We start from the raw sequence: 15,948 nt of genomic DNA, 5'->3' as shown, positions 1-15,948 counted from the left end.
GGTCGCCTCCAGCTCGGGAAATCTCCTCTGCTCTAAAAATATCGGCTCTTTCTGGCTTTCGCCTTCTTCCACTCTCTTAAATCCTCCGGGCCAGGATTGGGGCACCGCTGAGTTTAATCACCTGCTCTTGGTGACAAAGTCCAGATGGATCAAAAGGGGACCGTCCGATAGCATCCAGCTAACCACCAACACGCTATTTCACTCCATTTTCCAGGACACCTCAGGGCCAGACCAGGAGCAACGGGTGGAAGCTGACCAAGGAGAGATTCAACCTGGAAATAAGGAGGAACTTCCTGGCGGTCAGAGCGATCAACCAGTGGAACGGAGGTTGTGAACTCCCCAACTCTGGACATAGTCAAGAGGAGATTGGACTGACATCAGGTTGGGGAGGTGTAGGGATTCCTGCTTGAGAAGGGGTTGGACTAGATGACCTGCAAGGTCCCTTTCAACTCTAATAATAAATAAACAAACAAGGGGAAGGGTTCAAGCTGGCCCAAAACCTGCCTCTCCCGGGCCACGGCGCAGTTCCAAGGACCCCTCCCTTGGGAGAGGAGAGGGCTGCAATCCTCCCCCCCTTTGCATCCATCCCCAGCCCTTTGGTGAAGCCAGGGGTGCTACCAGCTGCCCAGAGCAGCCCGATGGGGGACAGGAGTTTCCGGAGCCCCGGAGCTGGCAAGGAGGGTGGAATCGCGCCCCATCATCCCTGCCAGATTGCCTGGCAGAATCCCCTCCCCCTCCCCTCCCGTCGCTTTTTCCCCCTGCTTTCATCTCCGCAAACTGTCATCACTGTTGTACCAACAGCCTCCTGCCACGGCGGCTCCCACTGAAAAGCTCTTGGATGCTAAACAAGATGCATGAAGTGAGCCTTGCCAATTATCTCTGGCGTGTTTTCGCTTGCAAGCTGACTTATTTCCTTTAGCCGGCATTGTTGGGCTGTCTGTGCCCTTCTTCCATGTAATAAGCACCACTTGAGTAGCCACGGTTCTCAATGTCCAGAGATACTTCACCAGAAGAGCCCTTCACTCCACCACTCGAAACAGAAGACCCTACGAAACTAGACTTACAATCCTGGGTCTAGAAAGCCTAGAACTACGACGCCTTAAACACGATTCAAGTATTGCCCACAAGATCATATGCTGCAATGTCCTGCCTGTCAACGGCTACTTCAGCTTCAACCGCAACAACACAAGAGCACACAACAGATACAAGCTTAATATCAACCGCTCCAAACTTGACTGTAAAAAATATGACTTCAGTAACCGAGTTGTCAAAGCATGGAACTCATTACTCATGGTGTCAACCCCCAACCCCAAACATTTTTCCCTTAGACTGTCCACGATTGACCTCACCAGGTTCCTTAGAGGTCAGTAAGGGGTGAACATAAGTGCACTAGGGTACCTTCCGTCCCCTGTCCAATTGTCTCTCCTATATTTTATATATCTTTTCTCTTCTCTTTAACCCATGTGGAGTTTCAAGCCCTGTTTTGTCTTGTTTTCTAAACCTTTCAGGATAATTATAAATTCCCCCAACAAACTCTTTGTCGGCATGAAATGTATCTTCACATTTTCTCACTTAATGCCTCCCCCAGCCCAGAGCTGCCTTGCAGCTGTAACCAATTTAAAAATAAAAAATCCTAAAGCTCATTAATGCAAAAAAAAAAAAAATAGAATTGGAATGTCAAGATTTACCTTTCCAGGGTTGGGGGAGGACCAAAAAATCCACCCTGACCACTCCTGTGTCTTTTAGTTGCCCACTTCAGTCCATACAGAGGGAGCGATGATCCCTCCAGTGTATTCCTGGAACAATTTTCTATACTTTGCATCACACCCTTCTAATGCAGAGCGAAGTCCACGGTGAAACACAATTCTCTAGACATGATGTGTCCAACCTAGACAGATCACAATTCTAACCTAGCTTTCAAGAAAGTATTAGAGATGATAGATAGATAGATAGATAGATAGATAGATAGATAGATAGATGGATGATAGGTAGATAGATAGATAGAGAGAGAGAGAGAGAGAGAGAGATGATAGGTAGATAGATGATAGATAGATAGATAGATAGATAGATGGATGGATGGATGGATGGATGGATGGATGGATGGATGGATGATAGGTAGATAGAGAGAGAGAGAGAGAGAGATGATAGGTAGGTAGATAGATAGATAGATAGATAGATAGATAGATAGATAGATAGATAGATAGATAGATAGATAGATGGATGGATGATAGGTAGATAGATAGAGATAGAGAGAGAGAGAGATGATTTATTTATTATTTATTTATTTATTACTTAGATTTGTATGCCGCCCCTCTCCGAAGACTCGGGGCGGCTCACAACACGTGGAAACAAATCATAAATAATCTGACAATTTAAAATATTAAAGATTTTAAAAAGACCCCATATACTAACAGACATACACACAAGCATACCATACATAAATTAGACATGCCCAGGGGAAGATGTTTCAGTTCCCCCATGATAGGTAGGGAGAGAGAGAGAGAGAGAGAGAGAGAGAGAGAGAGAGAGAGATGATAGATAGATAGAGAGAGAGAGAGAGAGAGAGAGAGAGAGAGAGAGAGAGAGATGATAGGTGGGTGGGTGGATAGACAGCCTCCATGGTGCAATGGTTAGAGTGCAGTCCTGCAAGCTATTTCTGCTGATCACCGTCTGCCAACAATCTGGCAGATCAAATCTCAGTGGACTCAAGGTTGACTCAGCCTTCCATCCTTCCTTGGTGGGTCAAACAAGGGCCCAGATTGTTGGGGGCAAGAGGCTGACTCTCTGTAAACCGCTTAGAGAGGGGCTGTAAAAGCATTGGGAAGTGGTATAAGTCTAAATGCTAATGCTATTGCTATATATGTATGTATGTATGTATGTATGTATGTATGTATGTATGTATGTATGTATGTATGGGTGGATGTATCTGATCTTTAACAGTTGTTATGTGTTTTTATTGATGAAGAGTCATTTGAAATTTGGTTTGTGGGGTTTGAAGAGTCTTCAGCCACGTCTCGATCGATGACTTGTGTAGTTTAAAATATGAATTGTTTTCATTTCATCTGTTGTATTGATAAAGAGCAAAATTAATATTAGGGTTTTTTTGCTGCCAGCATTATTATTATTATTATTATTATTATTATTATTATTATTATTATTTAGATTTCTCTGCCGCCTTTCTCAAGGCGACTCAGGCTGGTGTCCAACTCCCGCAGAGGTGCTACAGACCAGGCAAAGAGCCCCCCCCCTCATTTCTCTGGGTCTTCCATGGGAGGCGGCACATGATGCTTGGTGCTCTGAATGCAGCGCAGGCAGCGCAACCCTCGCGGGAATCCCAGGGGTAGAATCCAAAGAAGTAAATAAATCACAATCAAAGGGATCAGAAGAATACAAGCTAAGTAGTCACAGTAATTAGCACAGCAGCACTTAACAAAGAATCAAACATTGCCTAATGGTAATTAGTTGTTTGGCAAAGGCCAATTAATTTCACCAGTTGATACAAGCAACTCCAACGAGGCAAATATGACAGGCAGTGGGGCTCCAGAGGGCTGGTGGGCAGGGCAGGGAAGCAGGTTTGGAGAGAAATTGGGGCAGGGGGGACATTGGGGCAAACTGTCTCTACTAGGAGCAGGAGGGAAAAGGAAGGCAAGGAGGGAAAGTGACTCCGAGAAGAACAGAAGCAGAAGAAAGTATCATCCAAGGTGACCCAAAAAGACATTGAAACTCTAGACAAGGTGCAACCAGGGTGATAAGTGGGGCTGGAATGGGGCCTGGCCAGTCTAGCGAAGAGAAGGGCCAGGGGAGACATGCGAGCAGTCTTCCAGTACTTGAGGGGCTGCCCCAGGGAGGAGGAAGGAGGTCAGGCTGTTCCCCAAAGCACCAGAGGGCCAGACAAGGAATAACAGATGGAAGATGACCAAGGAGGGATTCAACCTGGAAATAAGGAGGAACTTCCTGGCAGTGAGAGCCATCAACCAGTGGGACAGAAGTTGCCTTCAGAGGTCATTCAAGAGGAGGTTGGACTGCCATTGGTCGGGGTGGGTGTAGGGTCTCCTGCTCGAGCAAGGGGTTGGACTAGATGATCTGCAAGGTCCCCTCCAACTCTAATAAATAAATAAATCCAAGCCCAGGGAGACCTTCAACCTCACTCCTTCGCTGCTCATTCTCAGAAAAGTTGGGGTCCTCCAATTTTTTGCAATCCTTGACTCATCCCAGGGGTGACGCCCCAGCTGACCTTCCTCACAGCTGCTCATGGATCGGGGTGGCCTGTCGCCTTCCCACAATGTGCCTCTCATTTCCTGCTCAGCTGAAGAAGCAGCATGCTGGAAGTTTGTTCCAGGCATCTACAGTACTCCTCTTTCAGTCAAATAATATTTTCTCACGTTGCTTCTGATCTTTCCCCAACTAACCTCAGATTGTTCCCCCTTTTTCTTGTGTTCACTTTCCTATTAAAAACACTTCCCTCCTGGACCTTATTTAACCCTTTAATATATTTAAATGCTTCGATCATGTCCCCCCTTTCCCTTCTGTCCTCCAGACTCTACAGATGGAGTTCATGAAGTCTTTCCTGGTTGGTTTGATGCTTAAGACCTTCCACCATTTTTGTAGCCCGTCTTTGGACCCCTTCAATTTCATCAACATCTTTTTGTATTAGGAGGGACTTGGGCGGCTGAGGGTCAGTTGGAGCCTGGGTCCAGAAGGCAGTGGCCAAGGAAACGGCTGTCTTGCCAGAGGAGGATTTTGCAGAGCCGAAGAAGAAGAACGGTGGAGGCCAGGCTGTTCCCAGCAGGAACCTGGAAGGCGCCACCGTTGTTGGGGAAGCAAATACTTTTCCATCCCCAAATTTGCTTCCGAGCTGCCCCGGCCGGCCTGGCCTTCCATTAGCGGCTCCATTTCCTTATTGTTCTGGGCAAACGCTGTTGATCGTTTCAGAGAGGCCCCTAAATTGTGGTTGATGAGTTTTACAAGGCAAACAGCTGCAAGCACTCAAGGCCCCTGATACCTGGGGGCTTTGCTCATTAGAAGAAATAATAAGACGAAACTTAAAAATCTAATGAGAAAAGACGACACAGGGAGGCACAAAAGGAAAGAAGCTGCGGAGAAAGAGGAGTGGGGAAGAGCCAACGGTGGTGGACACAAGCACAGGGAGCCCTTGACTGACAGCCTTTCCTTTAGCGTGACATGGCACTGGAGAAAGTGACTTGCAACCAGGCCTCACACTCACAACCGAGGCTGGGCCGCTACAGCCACCTGATCCAAAGCTCGAAGGTATTTCTAACCATTGCAGCATCCTGGGTCCATTCACAACCTTCAAGGAAGCAAAGTCAACAGGAGAGTCCAGATTCACTCTCACAATTGCAGTGGTCCACTTAACAACGTGGACAAAAAGATTGACCAGTTGGGCAAAACTCCATTAGCAACTCTCTTGCTTAGCAACGGAAATTCTGATTCCAGTCATAGACGTGGTTGTTATCAGCTGCAAGTGTCCTAATCTCCCCCCAAATTCATGGCACTACCACCCCCATCATCCCCAGTCATCCAGTCCAAGTGCTGCAAGGTCAGCATTTGGGCTATACATTTTTTTTTCTCCACCCTTACAAACCCCACATGGCATTGGACCAGAATACCTCTGGAACCGCCTTCTACCGCACGAATCCCAGCGGCCGATAAGGTCCCACAGAGTTGGCCTTCTCCGGGTCCCGTCGACCAAACAATGTCGTTTGGCGGGCCCCAGGGGAAGAGCCTTCTCTGTGGTGGCCCCGGCCCTCTGGAATCAACTCCCCCCGGAGATTAGAACGGCCCCCACCCTCCTTGTCTTTCGCAAGTTACTCAAGACCCACCTATATCTCCAGTCATGGGGGAATTAAGACATCTCCCCCAGGCTTTCTTATATTTTATGTTTGGTATGTATGTGTTGCATGGTTTTTAAATTGTTGGGGTTTTTTAATGTAATTTTATTATTAGATTTGTTCCATTGTTATACTGTTTTTATTGTTGTTGTGAGCCGCCCCAAGTCTTCGGAGAGGGGCGGCATACAAATCTAATAAATTGAATTGAATTGAAACCTACAGAAATCACACACCTTCAAATTTCAATGAAGTACGATATAGTATCAATCACCAAATTCTCAATTCAAATTAAAATCCTTAATTTGTATCTATATCATTTCGGTAGACATTATTTGTCTTGTGCTACCTCCTTTTCTAAGTCATCAAAGAGTTCAAAGATTGTTTTCTGTTCTCATTCAAGTTCGAAACGCTATTAGCCATCAAAATTTCTATTGGCGATTTGCCTTTTTCCCTAATCAATCCATGCCACCGTGCTTCAATCCATTCCTTATAGACTTACTTATCTCACTTGTGGTTTTAAACCCTCACTTTAACAAAGCCAAGATGAAAGAAATGATATCATATATAAGTACGGAGGGAAGATAAGGCAACTGGAATTCTTGATTACAATTTCTCTTTTTCTCCCCCCCCCCACCCCTGTATTGTTATTGTCATAATTAGATTTCAGACATGGATTGATCCTGTTGGTTGCTTTGAAGGCCAGGATTTTGGATCTGTTCCCATAGCCCCCTTTAAAGAAGCGGCTTGAGAAATACGTTTCTTTAAAATAACTAGAAAATTAACTGACAATTAATGGAACCCCGATCTGCTCTAGGGAGCCGACATGTGGGGCGGATGCTGGGGGGCAATCCAGGGGTGCACCATTTCTACGGGCTTTTTTGCAACCCTCCCTGAGTCTGCCCACAGTTGGCACCCGAATGCCCAGCTCGGTCCATCTGCTCCGGCCGGCCCCTTGCGGAGAAAGGAAGCCGCAAAGCTGGTGCAGAGATTAGATTCTCCTCTATGATCAGCCGACACTGGGAATTAAAACAAGATAATGCAAGAATAAAGAGGAACATGAAAAATTGTAAGTCCTTGTTAATGCTGAACAGCTTTCCAGCTGGGCTGAGAACCAAAACATACATCTGGTGTTTCCAAAGCCAATCAGGAAATAATAACGGGAATCTTGTTTGTTGTCTCCCCATTTTTATCCTCCAGAGAAGATCCCCCCCCCTTTATTTCAGATTGAAAACAGCAGCCATCATGTTCTTGGGAGGAGCAACACTTCTTCATGAGGAAAGGAGGGACGAAAGACCACCTGGAGATCATCCGGCACAAGGGAAACGTCAAGACTAGCACCCATTGCCAAGAAGAGGGCCAGAATCCCACTCTCACCCCCCCCAAAACAGGCCTATGAAAGGGGGGGTGCATTTCAGGTTAGGTGCTCCTCGTGGGGAAGCTCACCCAAGAGGTCCATTGGTCAACCACTGCTGTTCAAGGTCCACTCAGCCTTCCAGGGTTGGGGTTAAATGGTTGGGGGTGATATGCTGACCCTCTGTAAACTGCTTAGAGAGGGCTGTAAAAGGGGGATATACTGTGAAGTGGGATATAAGTGCTATTACTATAGCTCTATAGCTACAGCTACTATAGCCTCTCCCACCTCCCTTTGGACTGGAGAGATATGAGATGTTTCCAGTTTTCCCAGGAGAAAATATGGAGAATTAAAACTGCAACAAATACGCCTAACCGCCGTGATGAGGTTTTAAAGGCTCTACCCCCAGGTCTGCAAAAGGGATTTCTTGGGAGCAGTGGGTCAGTTGTCCTCTGGGAAGGGGCTGCTAGGGGTTATTAGCTGTACTTGTCCCCCTCCTTTAAGAAGAATGGCTTCAAACTCCTTCAGAGCCCAAGAGGACCCCCACCCCCTTTAATTGTGGCTGGGGCACGCTCCTTCGAGGCCCCTGCAGCCATGCCAGTCCTACAGGCCCAATGGGGGCCACAGGCTCCCTCCCGACCCTGGAGATGTGATGGCTGTCGGGCTTATTTTTAAGGCTCTGTGAGCTCAAGGTGGGGAACCAGAAGCAGGAACCCCCAAATTCCTCCTTTCAATGCGTAACCTGGCAGGTGACCCCCCCCCCACCTCCATGATCGCTCAGCCCCCCCCCCCCGAGGGTCTACCTTTCAAAGCCAGGACAGGGATCCCCTGCCAATTCAGTGGTCAATGAACCTTAATTGGGAGAGAAATCTTCAATTAGCTAGTATCAAAGCCGAGACGCCAGGATGGAAGGAAATATCCAAAGATCTTTATCTTTGAACAAAATCTTCTTAGGTCTCCGTCTGCTGTATGAACAGTCTTAATGACGTTGAATTTCAGCTAAGTCAGTAGTTATTTTACCCGTCGATACCTTTGAAGAAACTGTTTGATGCTTTAATGTCTGGTAATTAAACAGAATCTTTAATACATTTCAATATGAAAGAGGATGTAACAAATTGGGAACTTCTAGTTCTAAAATGGTTTTGATCAGTCCCATCAAACCGGACCGTTGTTCGGGCTGGAACATGTGCGAAGTGCTTAACCTCCGTGCTATTTCCCTTCCCGGAAACCTCAAAGGTGCCAGTCCAGCCCCTATTCTCCCCCCCCCCACTTAGGAAAGGCCTTTTCCCATCCCCACCTGAGGAGGTGAGATTTCCAAGTCTGGTTTCCAGGGGACGGAGGAGCCTTAGGCAAGGGCTCCACTACTTTCGGTGGTTGAAAACCTTTTTTCTGGTTTTGCTTCTAATTTTGAATATAAGAAGCTGAACTTCTTACCATTTTGAAGCAAGAAACACTCAATACTGTCCGGGCATAATAGTCTTCGGAGAGGGGCGGCATACAAATCTAATAAATAATAATAATAATAATAATAATAATAATAATAATAATAATAATAATAGTTCATAAAGACATGGGCTGGAGGAAGCGCTCAGAATTGGAGATGCATATAAAATAAATACTTTTACAATCTTTTAAGGGAATCTGGCTCCCCACACTGATTTTGCTTGTTCGAAGCTTATTATAAATGTGAGACCCCATTTGGAATAATACTGTGTCCAGTTCTGGAGACCTCACCTACAAAAAGATATGGACAAAATTGAACGGGTCCAAAGACGGGCTACAAGAATGGTGGAAGGTCTTAAGCCTAAAACGTATCAGGAAAGACTTCATGAACTCCATCTGTATAGTCTGGAGGACAGAAGGAAAAGGGGGGACATGATTGAAACATTTAAATATGTTAAAGGGTTAAATAAGGTCCAGGAGGGAAGTGTTTTTAATAGGAAAGTGAACCCAAGAACAAGGGGCCACAATCTGAGGTGAGTTGGGGGGAAGATCAGGAGCCACGTGAGAAAATATTATTTGACTGAAAGAGTAGTAGATGCATGGAACAAATGCGGTTGGTAAATCCACAGTCACTGAATTTAAACATGCCTGGGATAAACATAGATCCATCCTAAAACACAGGAAAGAGTAGAAGGGCAGACGAGATGGACCATGGGGTCTTTTTCTGCCGTCAGTCTTCTATGTTTCTAGTATTAATATCGACTTCTTCTACTATTGTTATATGTTGTCTTTTCATTGAGCCCCATCCGTTTGGGAGGCATAGAAGTCAAATAAATAAATTCAGCCTGTGTTACTCAAACTGAAGGGGGAAGGGGGGTTCCCCATAATTTGAGGAAGGCACACTCACACACACACACACAACTCTTGTCTAGGTTCTCTGGAGATTCCCGTTTGCACGAAAGGCCGCCACTTCCATCTACAATTCACAAAAACCGCCTTCACTTTGGCAAGAGAAGAAATGCTAAATTTCTTTTTCTTTTTGCTTTCTGCCACATTTGCATAATTTATTCACGGGATAATGGACTCCACGTCTTTATTTAACAAACACGTTAATGATTTCAGACAAGGACGCCGGAGACTGCTGCTTCCCAGGGCCGGCCAGAGGAAGGCCAGGGCAGCCGGAGCCGAAAGGAATTCTAATCCCTGCAACAACCGCGGTCGTAACCCGAGGAATGCTTGCGCCAGGATCTGGCCTCAAGGAAGCTGACCGGGGAGAGGTCCCGTCCCCCCGCCATCAAGAATGCCAGCAAAGCAACAGTTGACCAATAGCATTATTTCCTTTTCCTTCCCTTTTCCTTTCTTTCTTTTGTTGTGAGCCGTTCCGAGTCTTCGGAGAGGGGCAGCATACAAGTCTAATAAATTATTATTAATTATTATTATTTACTCTTCCTCCCTTTTTTCCTTTCCTTTTCCCTCCCCCCCCCCCCTCTTTTCTTTCTTCAGTCCAGGCTTATGTGATAAGGCAACTATGGAACCAAATAAGAACAAACCTTTGCAAATAGACTTAATTGGTATAAAATATCCTGCTCAAATAACTGAGTTTCAACAACTGGTGAGTTGCAGCAAAAAAAAGTTCTGGGATTTAGACTGGACATGTAATTGGGGGGGGGGAGAGACAGGTGATTTCCTTTTGGAAAATTGATCCCCGGAAAGGACTCGAGCCAGACAAAACCCCCGACTTTATTAAAAAGATGATTCAGTCCCGGGGCCTCCTGGCAGTTTGCCCCCCTCCTTAAATTGCAGCAATTGATGTCAAATTGCAGCAATAAGCGCCAAACTGTCCCTCTCTGTCCACTCTGCTTCTCTGCCCCCACCATAAAAAAAAGAAGAAGATGAGAAACCAAAGAGAAAAAATACCCAGCAATCTTTTTGCTTGTACTGTGACAAATGTTCTCCAGGCCTTTCTTTCCTGGGAGAAGCTGCTCGGCTTCTGTTTGTTGATGCTGCTGTGCAGGAGAATCGATAGAGACCCAGAACGAGACGCTGGTCTCTGTAGTTTCTGTTTCCTGTGAGCGAAGAAGCTGCCCACTTTCGCGGTTTCAAGGCAGCATCTGAATGCAAACCCGAGGGCTTGACCTTCCTTTTGCAAGGGGTGAATTTGCAAGGCTTGGCAGAGATTGGATTGGATTGGATTGGATTGGATTTGTATGCCGCCCCTCTCCGTAGACTCGGGGCGGCTAACAACAGTAGTAAACAGCATATGACAATACAATATAAACAGTTAAAAACCCTTATTGTAAAACCAAACATACGTACAGACATACCATGCATAGAATTGTAGCAGCCTAGGGGGAAAGAGTATCTCAATTCCCCCATGCCTGGCGGCAGAGGTGGGTTTTAAGAAGCTTACAAAAGGCAAGGAGGGTGGGAGCAATTCTAATTTCCGGGGGGGGGGGAGTTGGTTCCAGAGGGTCGGGGCCGCCACAGAGAAGGCTCTTCTCCTGGGTCCCGCCAAGCGACATTGTTTAGTTGACGGGACCCGGAGAAGACCCACTGATGCCTACATGGCATGGGACCAGGTTACTTACTGCTGCAGGAATCCCAGCGACCGGTCAGGTCCCACAGAGTCGGCCTTCTCCAGGTCCTGTCAACTAGACAATATCACTTGGCGGGGCCCAGGGCAAGAGCCTTCTCAGTCGTGGCCCCAGCCCTCTGGAATCAGCTGCACCTGGAGATTCATACTGCCCCCATCCTCCTCGCCTTCCATAAGAGTCTAAAGACTCATCTATGCCGCCAGGCTTGGGGCCATTAGACCCATTGGACCAGAGCCCCCTGGCCCACCCATGTAGTATGTCTTGCTGTGTGAATGGGAATGAAAGATTTTAAATGTTATTAGAGTTTGTAAAGTTTTTTAGCTGTATTAATTGGACTTTTTTTAGATATGTATACTGTTCAAAAAAATAAAGGGAACACTCAAAGAACCCCTCCTAGATCTGAATGAATGAATTATTCTTTGTTCTGTACAAAGTGTGAATGTGCACAACAGCAGGTGAAATGGACGGTCAATCCGTGTTGCTTCCTATGTGGACAGTTTGATTTCACAGAAGTTGGATTTACTTGGAGTTATACTGTGTTGTTTAAGGGTTCCCTTTATTTTTTTTTGAGCTGTGTATGTTGTATATTGTTTTGATACGTAATGAGCCGCCCTGAGTCCTCAGAGAAGGGCGCTATACACATCCAATTAATAAAATAAATGAATAAATTATGCGTTTCATGCACCTTACTAAGCCAAAATGAAACGGACCAGATGCTGGCGGGACAGGTAAAACAGAGCTGCACATCAAAGCCGCACAGAGGTGCAGAACCTCACCTGGCGCAAACATGCAATGACTCTCAATGGCTGAGCACAGCCACCCTCACCCAAGCTCACCTTTCCATTGGCAAACCTGGCCTGTGTTTTGGGAAAGGCCGCCCTGACACCTAGGGGCAGAGGTGGGCTGCGAAGGTGGAACGGGGACATGTGCTCACCCCCGTGGCTTTGAGTACTAGCAGAGTCCACTGCAATTATGCTACTGCACCTGGGCAGGTAGACGAAATTGCGCACGGATATGCAGGTGCCTCTGTGGCTCTGAGTGCTTGCAGAGTCCAACGCAATTCTGCTACTGCACCTGGGCCACAGGTGCCCCTGCGTGTCCATGCGCGATTTCGCTCCCTGTCCAGATGCTGTAGCAGATTTGCGCTAGCACTCAGGGCCGCGGGGGTGAGCACACGCCACCGTCCCACCTTTGCAGCCCAGCTCCGCCTAGCGGGCACCAGGGGGCCACAGGTGGGCCAGGAGCGCCAGGCGCCGCTCTCGAGGCTTCTGCAATGCGCCCAACGCAGGGAGCCTGCAGGAGAGGAGAGAGGGCTTAATTAGGAAAGCTGGCACGCGTGGATGACGGCACCACTGGTCCATCATCATTACCTTGAAATTCCCCACACAGGCACAATCAAGAGCAGGGAATAGGATGGTAATGTTCATAATTAGCGGAGATTATAAAGGCTTTAACATTAATGTCTCGCGAAAGCCTTTGCCAGCTTGGAGAAACAATGTTCGGAGCGGTGTAGACATTCGCGGGCGAGTGCGGCATACATTAGAAGGCAATTCGGGTAATTGAGAATTTCCCCAGGGCCCGGCTGGAATGCAGGAGGCGTTGTCTTCCCCACTGCTCTCCTGAGAAGACTCTCCTGGTGGCCCAAGACAAACTCACCTGGCCTCAGGTAGAGGGGGGAGGAAACCCATGGAAGACCCAGCTCTCTGGCTTTGCAGGAAGCAGCGAGGGCTTCAATGCAGGCGTGTTGCAAAAGGGGAACCCATAGGAAACACCCCCCCCCCCTTCCTCTCTTATCTGGCCCATTTCAGGGGTCCTAAAAATCTCGGCCCAAGGAGAAGCCTCTCTGCACACAGGCAGTTCTCTCAAGGCTGACAACCGCTGGCCTCTCCACCAGTGAAGCCTCTGGGTCAACTGCCCACCAGAATCAAGCCTTTTATTATTTATTTATTTATTAGATTTCTACCCCGCCCTTCTCAAGGCGACTTGGGGCAGCATACAACATTATAAATGCAACAATATGTAAAGAAATCTAAATTAGAATTACAGATTGAGCCTGGGTGGCGTGGCAGGTAGAGTGCTGTATTGCAGGCCACTGAAGCTGACCGTAGATCTGCAGGTCAGTGGTTCAAATCTCACCACCGGCTCAAGGTTGACTCAGCCTTCCATCCTTCCGAGGTGGGTCAAACGAGGACCCGGATTGTGGGGGCAATAGGCTGGCTCTGTTTTTTAAAAAGTGCCATTGCTAACATGTTGTAAGCCGCCCTGAGTCTAAGGAGAAGGGCGGCATAACAATTGAATAAATAAATAATAAATAAAATCATACAAATTACTGAAAAGTATTTAAAGCCCCCATATAAACTCACACGCATTCATCCAGTCCAATCATATCTCGTATTGGCCAGAGACAGTCTCATCACTCACGGCCCCCATGCCCGCCGGCAGAGGTGGGTTTTTAAAGCTTTACGAAAGACCAGGAGGGAGGGGGCGGTGGGCATCTCCGGAGTAAGTTACTTCCAGGGGGCCGGGGTCCACAGGCGCCTCTGTGTGTCCGTGTGCGATTTCGCTACCTGCCCAGGTGCAGTGGCGTAACTGCAGTGGACACCGCTAGCCCTCAGAGCCACTGGGGGGGAGCACACCTCCCCCTTCCCCCTTAGCAGCCCCCCCTCTGGTTGCGTCCCCTGCAAAAGGACCTGGGGGGACTTCGTCTTCCAGCGGCTGCACCAGCTCCAGGGCGGATTAGCGTAACCTGAAACGCCGCAGCACAGCAGCTCTTATGTAACTCCATCCCGAGTCTACGGCTGTCGTCTTGGTAAATTTAACTCCGCGGGTTTAGGACAAGGCCTGTGTCGGCAGACGGGCGTCGGGGAGAGTGATTGGGCCGCCTGCCTTTTGAGGCTCGGAGGAAAAGCCCCACCAGCTTATTCCGTTCTCGGTGGGTTAAGTCCCCAAAGTAGGAAGTCATATCCTGGGCTATTTCTCTCCCCTCTCCTCCCTCCCACTTGTGACTGCATCACTCTAACTTTGTTGCTTGTATCTTCGCCATTTATTTTGACTGCTTCCTAATGTGATTGGATGGCTTATTTGTAGCCTATGTTGCACCTTATGCTTCTTGACAAATGTTTTCTTTTATGTACACTGAGAGCATGTGTGTCCTTCCTTGTGCGTCCAATCACATCTATTCTATATTCTATTCTCTCCCTCACACACACACACACACACACACACACACACACAAACCCAGACTGAGAAAAGAACGTCCCCCGTCCAAAGACAAATAGCAATAGCACAACTTCACAAGGCTTTTCCAGCCCTCTCTAAATAGTTTTCAGAATCAGCCTCTTGCCCCCCAACAATCTAGGTCCTCGCTTTACCAACCTTGGAAGGACGGAAGGATGAGTCAACCTGGAGCCTGGTGAGATTTGATCTGCCAAACTGCTGCCAGCTGGTGATCAGCAGAGGGAGGCTGCACTACTGCATTCTAACCACTATGCCATCACTGGTCTCATGGACTTATGGATGTCCAAGTGCCACCTCTATGTGGGTTGAGGCTGGCAGGGCTCCCTTGGGTCCCATTTGTTGGGGGTCAAGGGGAAGGGATGGCCTTGCCTTCTCTTTCTGCTCAAGACCTTACCAGCCGTCTGCAAAGCTGTAAAGAGCTGGCCATTCCAACTCTTCACAGACTGGGACTGTTGATGCTAAGTCATCCGGACACGAATGAGGAATGGTAGTTTGTGTATGTGTGCTTTAAATCGGGGTTTATTAATGAATGGTTTTTATGGTTTTAGGAACTGCTTTTATCTGTTGGAAGCTGCCCAGAGTCCTTTGGGAGTTGGGTGGGATATAAATATATTAAGTAGAGAGAGGGGTGGAGAGAGGGAGAAAGAAAGAAAGAGAGAGAGAGAAAGAAAGAAAGAAAGAAAGAAAGAAAGAAAGAAAGAAAGAAAGAAAGAAAGAAAAAGAAAGAACTCCCTTTGGACTGGAACAAGGGGGGATATTAGCAGTTTCCAGTTTTCCCAGGATAATTAAACTGCAAAGGCTCTTCCCCAAGGGAATTTTTTGGGAGCAGTGGGTCAGTTGCCCTCTGGGAAGGGTCTGCTGGGGGCTATTAGCTACCATGCAACTGCTCCCTCCTTTAAAAGTAACAACTTCAAATTTCTGCAGAGCCCAAGAGAACCCCCACCCCCTTTGGCTGGGGCAGGCTCCTTTGGGGGCCCGTCCTACAGGCCCAAAGGAAGTTGTGTCCATCTCCGTTGCTGAATGAGCTTCAAGTGATAAATCGGGAGTTTGCAAAAGCGGCCAGCATCAAGTTATTGGCCGGCTATTCATGCCTGGCCAGCTGCGTGCCAAACCTCAACGCCAGGCCAAGTTTAAAAACTTCCTGGGAAAAGCTGCATCCTGCGTGGGGTGGTCTGAGGGAGGGGCAGGGCTTCCATATCCAGGACCCGTAGCCAAAGAGGCTTCCTTAGACGGCAAAGTGCTCCAAGGAGCCAAGCGAGTGGATTCAAAGAGGCCCTGTGGCTCCTTTCGGGCATCGCTTGGAAAACTCCAGCTTGCTAGAATCCAGGAAGCTCTGGTGAAAACGGCGGCACCACATTGCCAGCAAAACCCTCACTTCATGCTAAACCATTGAAGTGTATATGAAATTAATTTGTTAATTGGAAAAAAAACATGTACTAATTTATATACTTGAGACAAATTATAGTCTGGTGTA

This window comes from Erythrolamprus reginae, chromosome 10 (assembly GCF_031021105.1).
Source record: "Erythrolamprus reginae isolate rEryReg1 chromosome 10, rEryReg1.hap1, whole genome shotgun sequence".
Taxonomy (NCBI): Eukaryota; Metazoa; Chordata; class Lepidosauria; order Squamata; family Dipsadidae; genus Erythrolamprus; species Erythrolamprus reginae.
The sequence above is the reverse complement of the archived record's forward strand: the minus strand, read 5'-3'. Positions refer to the sequence as shown.